Below are 7527 nucleotides of genomic sequence, written 5' to 3' on the forward strand. Positions count from 1 at the left end.
ACACAAGATTTATACTGGTTCGGGCCACTATTGCGGTGTAATACCCTACTCCGGTGTGGTGGTGGTGGATTGCCTCTTGGGCTGAGGATGAATAGCACAAGGGGAAGAACAACCTCCTGAGGCGAGGTGTTCTTGTGCTTGGTGAACTTGTGGTTGTCCAAATCTATCCTCCCCCTCTAATGTGGTGGCTTAGTCCTATTTATAGATGCCCTGGTCCTCTCCCCAAATATTGAGCAGGAAGGGAGCCAACAACAGCCAATTCGAAAGGGGACAACTAGTACAGCTTATCGTGACAAAAGTAGTCTTCGCCTGCCAAAGGCTCTGGTGGTGACGCCGTCTTGGGTTCCATGGCGACCTCCGTCTTGCCGTCCTACTAGTCTTGGTCTCGTTGCACCGATATGGAAACCTTTGCTTGACACCTCGGTACTCTGCATTTGCTCTTGCCTCCTTAGCACCAAAGAGGAAACAAGGACGCTGTACACGCTGGCGCCCGCCTGGTCTCGATCGTCATGGCTCACGTCATTGGAACCTCGTGAGGTTTGCCTGGCCTCGATCTCTCCACCCCTCGCGAGCCAGCCCGGTGAGGCCGCTCCCGAGGAGGTCTTGTGTCATCCGCGTCACGAGGCTTGGCCCCTCGCGAGGGTCTTGAGTCCTTGCTGGTGAAGATGGACCATACGGGCCCGCTCACAGAGCCACGCTGTGGGCCGCAGGCAGGCAAGTCTGGGGACCCCCATTCCCAAAACACCGACACAAACCGGATCCCAAGAAGCACAATGTCATCGGCACCAAATGGATATTTTGAAATAAGCAAGATGAAAATGGCATCGTTGTTACAAACAAAGCACGTCTTCTCGCTCCAGGGTATACACAGGTAGAAGGTATTGATTTCGGTGAAACATATGCGCCTGTTGCACGCCTTGAGGCAATTCGTATTGTTCTTGCTTATGCAAACTACAACGATATCATGCTTTTATCAAATGGATGTGAAAAGTGCTTTCCTTAATGGTGAAATTGACGAGGAAGTATTTGTTAGGCAGCCACCTGGCTTTGAAAAATCCTTAGTTTCCTAACAAAGTTTTTAGGTTGAAAAAGGCTCTATATGGGCTGAAGCAAGCCCCTCAAGCATGGCATGACACCTTGAAGAGGTTTTTTCTCGGCAAATGATTCAAGCCAGGATCCACTGATCCCACTCTTTTCACTCGTGTTGTTGATGGTGATATTTTTGTGTGTCAAATCTATGTGGATGATATTATTTTCGGTTGTACTAACAATGCTTGCAGCTTGGAATTCGGGAAAATGATGTCCGAGAAATATCAAATCTCTATGATGGGTGAACTAAAGTTCTTTCTTGGACTGCAAATACGTCAACATGACAATGACATTTCATATCTCAGGAGAAATACCTAAGAGAATCTCTAAAGAAGTTAAAAAAATGCAAGATTCCAAAATGAAGGGCCACAAAACTCTAATGCCCATGAATGGTCTACTGGATTTAGATGTGTACGGTAAAGATTACGATCATAAAGCTTATTGTTTGATGGTTGGTTCTCTTCTCTACCTATGTGCATCTAGACCTGATATTATGTTGAGTGTTTGTATGTGTGCTCGTTTTCAAGCTGCACCAAAAGAATCGCATCACCAAGTGGTCAAGCGCATTCTGAGAAATTTGGCTCACACCCCCACCTTAGGTTTATGGTATCCAAAGGGAGCGTAGTTTGATCTCATTGGATATTCAGACTTATATTGGGAAGGTGACCGTGTTGATAGGAAATCTACTTTGGGGACATGCCATTTGCTCGATAGATATTTGGTATGTTGGTTGTCAAGGAAGCAGAATTGTGTTTCTCTCTCTATGGCTAATGCCGAATATATGCTGCTAGCATGTGTTGCACTCAATTATTTTGGATGAAGAAGACTCTTAAGGATTATGGCATCAAAGTCAAGAAGATCCCCTTATTCCGCGACAATGAGAGTGCGATCAAAATTATACACAATCCAGTGCAGCATTCTCACACCAAGCATATTGCAATCAAACTTCATTTTGTTCACGATCATGTTGCTCGAGAGGATATTGTTATCAGTCATGTCAATACCGAAGACAATCTTGCTAATATCTTCACCAAGCCTCTCAATGAGAAAAGATTCTATGCATTACGGTGTGAGCTAAATATCCTAGAGTTCGCAAACATGCAGTAAGATGGACTCGGCACCCGTACCAACACTTCCACATCTTAAAAGGAATGGGTGCACAACACTGGAAGAGTTTGAATTTTTTAACAACGTGAAAATTTCTTTCTAAGAGTGAATACATTAACGAAGAACTAGACTAACCGGGTGCCACGATAATTGTGCGACGCTGGGGGTCATACAGTTCTTATACGGTGGGTCACAACACCACAATTTTCCTTCGCTGAGTTGCCTTTCGGTTGAAGGATTCTGTGTTAAGTCTGTATGTATTTCACTCATAGCTTTTCTCTCGTGTGTTTGTGTTTCTTTATCTGAGTGAAATGCCTAGGACCCTATTTTCCCTCTATTCTATCTCTTCCATTCTATGTTGTTCCGTTGTGAATGCTCAAATTTCATCTGGTAACAAAACTTTATCTAGTGTCCTTGACCACGCTAAAGGTTCGTTCCGAAGTTAATCTATTTTGTGAAAGATGTCCAAAATTTGGGGTTTCCTGCCCAAGTCAGGACCACGATCTTTTATGAAGGTTTCCACGTGCTCTTCATCAACTGCCAGTTCATCGGATCCGTTGAATCACAAAAGTTCCTTGTGTGAGCCGTTCGATTATATTAACCGGATGCGGTTATTCCCCCTCGCATATATATACATTATATATATATACCGCATCGCTATCCTTCCCTGTTTCACTTCATCTCTTCGCCACTTTCCCATTCCGAAACCCTACCGCCCGCTCCTCCTCAAGCTCAACGACGTCGACCTTCTTCGCCACTTTGCTGCCGGAAAGAGGTCGCCGGAGTCATTCCTTGCTGCCATAGATCGTCTTCTTCCCCGCACCGCCGTAGCTGCTGCACATCACCGAGCTAGCGTATGTGTAGTGCAAACTCATCCTTCCTTTCATCACGTTCGAGTTTGTCTGCGGTATAAATTACCTATTTTACCGTATTTCTTAGATCTTTTACTGAGAGGTAACTTGTGTGGATGTGGTTTGTAGCTGTCCCTCACATCCGAAATTATTCAGATGTAGGGTTTGTGTAATGTCTCGTACGAACGGAATGCTTACCACGTCAACTAGTATTTTCTTCGAACCTACTAGTTCATTCTACACATTTATTTCTTTCGAAGCATTTCTGAAAGTCTGCATCTAATTCTTTTTCAAAACGTTTTCTATCGCAAAAACTTCGTTGTGAGCATTCGTAACCCTGTCCCCATTTTCCCTCGGATATATTCGTATTCACAGGTCAATGCAGTTAGTTGAGGATTCAGCTCGACCAGTGAGCATGGCTGATGGAGACGATGTTGTGTTGGGCACAACTAATGAGTCCAAAGCTCCGAATGCAAAGGGCCCAACGGTAGGCCCATCAACCAGTAAACGAGAGATCCGAGCAAAATGCCTATGAGCAACAAGAGAATGCTCTAAAGAAGAAGAAGGGTGCAGACAACCAATTACAAACACGACAAAATTCATCTCCCATGATAATCATAACACTATTCCAGGAGAAACAAATGAGGAGAGAGATAGGCGTCTGCAATGGACTCGACGCCACTGTGTGCGCAAATGGTTCAATCATGAACTTGTTCATCCTTGGTTTGCGCAGTACTTTGCATCTCATAGAGCCAAGTGATCCCCAGGAGAGATCATCGCCTCCACCAGATGCTCATGAGTCTTCTCTTCGCACACCCGAATCTTATCCCAGTGAGCTTGCCATGCATCAGCGCAATGCCAACAAATGAGCTAAGATAGAACAAAAGAAAATCGCTCGTGAAGAGGGAAACCTTCACGTTCTCAAGGTCAAAGGTAATCTGAAGGTCGATCTAAGTGCAAGAATAATCCCAATGCTTCTACATCAAGGCGAAAGACTGCACCAAAGAAGAAAATGGCTGAGCCAGCTGATGATATTGCCACAAGTGGTTCTTCGGATGATGATGATCCTCCACCCACATAGGAAGAAGTTTCTGCTGCCTCCAGCGAGCAAGTGAATGTCACTACCTCAATGGTGCTGTCTTCGGGTTCGTAAAGTTCCAATAGCACCACCGAAGAAGATCTCTGCAAGGAAAGCTCCAGCTACCACAGTCACCATGAAGAGCATGTGAATACAACTCCTCATCCAGATGCTATAAATTTGAAGGATTTGGTTGTTGATGCTCCTGTGAGTACTGCTAAGCCAACCGAACAAATTCCCAAGCCTAAAGTGAAGAAAATCAAGGCGCCTACTACCGATCAAAATGCTCCTCAAGCGCTACTCCGAATGAGAAGGCTGCTAAGTTTGCTCCGAAATTGATGCAGCCTTTGGCCTCTAAACCTCCTTCTGAGCAAGTACCAGTGCAAACTGCACCAGTTGCACAGTCTAATGCCCCTCACTACTATAATCATGTGTTCATCATGGAACAACTTGATAAGTTTGTGCACAATCCTTTTGATGGTTAAGTGGCCTCTTTGCCAATTCCTCCTGAAGTTATTTCTCAGGCAACTATTGTTGTTCAAGACATGAGAGAAGATTCAGTTGAATTCAATAATCTTATTGCCAAACTAAATGACCTTGATGGTCTAAAGAAAGCTGCTTCTTCCAATATTATTATTAAAGCACTCGAAGAATCCTGCAAGAACACCAATCATGCCTTGACTCTCCTCCGCAATAGAAGGATACGTTTTCACATGGACCTCAATGAAATTGTTCTCAAGGTTTGTGATGAACATCAAGCAAATGTGACTGGATATAATGATCTGGTCAGAGGCCACATTGATCAAGTTACTCAGTAGAAGAAGATGCAACGAAAGAAGATTGTAAATAAAAATGTACCTCATGTTATGTACCTCATGTTATGACAGAAAAGTCATCTGCACAATCAGTGCCTATGGCCTCCCTCGTTCAAGCTGATGTACCACCACAGAGTTTCTGAGGAAGGTGAAATCCCTCACTCCGAACCCCAAGCTTCTCCGGCTCTTGATGCACCAAATGTTTCGGCTTCTCCAACTATTCAACACCAAGAAAATCCAGTGGAAGAACCTCAACCGCCTCCAATGCTTGATTTGGCCCCAATGCCCATAGAAAAAGAATCTGCTCCAATGCCTACTTCCTCTGTAGCTCCCACCATTGTGCAACAAGCTCCCTCTCACATTAAGTTATCGGTCGACACAACGACAAAAATGCAAGATGTTGGTCCCTCCGAGCAAAAATCAGTTTCTCCTCGCCATACTAACTCTGTTGTATATGGCGATGAATTTCTTTCACCAGAAGACGAACTCACATATCCTTATCCTCGTGAAGAACTACCATTGTTCTTAACTGGAGCTGGTGCCAAAGGCCCTCTTTTTAGTCGGATTACACATCCCAATTTCTTTCAAACTAGTCAATATGCTGGGCTACGCACTTCTGAATCACGTCGCTTCTGGACCAAGGAACATGCCATATATTATACTCGGGTTCTCTATGAGAGCTATTTTTGTGTGAATACCTGAACATCCCTACGATGCAAAGCATTGGCTGTTTCAATTAGTTGATGCAAGATCTAGATGATTTATGCCTCACCAAGATATTCGAATTTGATCATCCTTGGAACAAAGAGATTATCCTTCAGTTCCATGATACTCTATATATCTCTGGTGATGAATCTGACAACACAAAAATGGATTATGGAGTGGATGTCCGAAGGCAAATGCACCAAATGCACTTAAAAAATTTGTCTCTCACTTCCATTTCCCTCGCTTTGAGCATGGAAGCACTAAAATTCGGGTGCACAACATTGATGTCATTTCAGATGAAACCTTCCGTTGCACTATGGATCAAGAAAACATACGTGACTACAATGGTCCTCCCATTCCCGAGCACTTAACATTTGAGAATCAAACGCTCTATCATATGCTCTCGTACACAATTTACTCTCTGGCTGGGATGAATACAGATAAGTCCATCTGAGATGTTCATTGCAATGCCATCTATGCAATCTCCAAACGATATATCTTCGATGTTGAGGATATGTTTCTGCACATTCTAAAGGATTATGCTCAACATCCATTCTACGTCAAAGTTTTCATGCCATGGATTCCGAAAGTTATTGATCATGCAATGCGCATCAAGTATTTGGCGAAAGTGAGTCACAAAAGCGTCATTCCTCCTGTTCGCGATACTCTGCAAATCATGGAAAATATTTCTTTGGGTAAAGCGCCCATGTCAAGCCCCCATGATTATCACAAGAAATTTGATGGCCACATCTCCCTCGGCACATCTGACAAATTTCGGCTCAACCTCCATCACAACTCGAAATGAGTTTGTATACTCAACAATTGCTGCTTCAACACATCGCTGAGGATAGACACGAAAAAGAATATCTCGCCTCCGAGCTGACTGCTCTCAACAATCGAACTAGAATCATGCATCTAATTGCTGATGAAAACAAGAAGAGGCTCTGGAAATTGCTTTGCAAGTTCTTTACCAAGAAACAACTCCTAAATGTCAATCTTCAAGAGCTCTCTGATTATCTTGACAAAGGCTTCACTGCTGAAGATTACCAAGAACAGAGTACCCCTCCTCTTCCTATTCGAGAGCCAACCACTAATCATCTGCATCTTAAGCTTCGCAAACTGCTCGAAGAATCTGACACTACTTGACCAACAGAGAAACCCATGATAGGTCTCCGTCGTATCTATAATTTTTGATTGTTCCATGCCAATATTATACAAGTTTTACATACTTTTGGCAACTTTTATATGATTTATTGGACTAACCTATTGATCAAGTGCCTAGTGCCAGTTCCTGTTTTTTGCATGTTTTTGTATCGCAGAATATCCATATCAAATGAAGTCCAAATGCAATGAAATTTTACAGAGAATTATTTTGGAATATATGTGATTTTTGGGAGTTGGAATCACCACAAACGGAGTCCCTTGGTGGGCACAACCCACCAGGATCTGACCCGTGAGCCAGGTGCATGGTGGTGGGTTGTGCCTACCTCGTACGTCAGTTGGACCTCTACTTCGTGCACAAGGAAGCTTATATTCAGAAGAAGAAAATCATGTTAAAATCTCAGCGCAGCCGGAGTTACGGATCTCCAGGAATATAAGAAACGGTTTTCGGTCAGATCTGGGAACATGAAAAAGAAGATAACAGAGAGGGAGATCCAATCTCGGAGGGGCTCCCACCCCTCCGCAGCCATGGAGACCAAGGACCAGAGGGGGAACACTCCTCCGCATCTAGGGGGAGGCCAAGGAAGAAGAAGAAGTAGGGGGCTCTTTCCCACTCGCCTCCGGTGGCGCCGGAGTGCCACCGGGGCAATGATCGGGACGACGATCTAACAATCTTGCTACCGTCAACACCAACTTTCTCCCCCTCTATGCAGCGGTGTAA

Source organism: Triticum dicoccoides, chromosome 1A, assembly GCF_002162155.2.
Source record: "Triticum dicoccoides isolate Atlit2015 ecotype Zavitan chromosome 1A, WEW_v2.0, whole genome shotgun sequence".
Lineage (NCBI taxonomy): Eukaryota > Viridiplantae > Streptophyta > Magnoliopsida > Poales > Poaceae > Triticum > Triticum dicoccoides.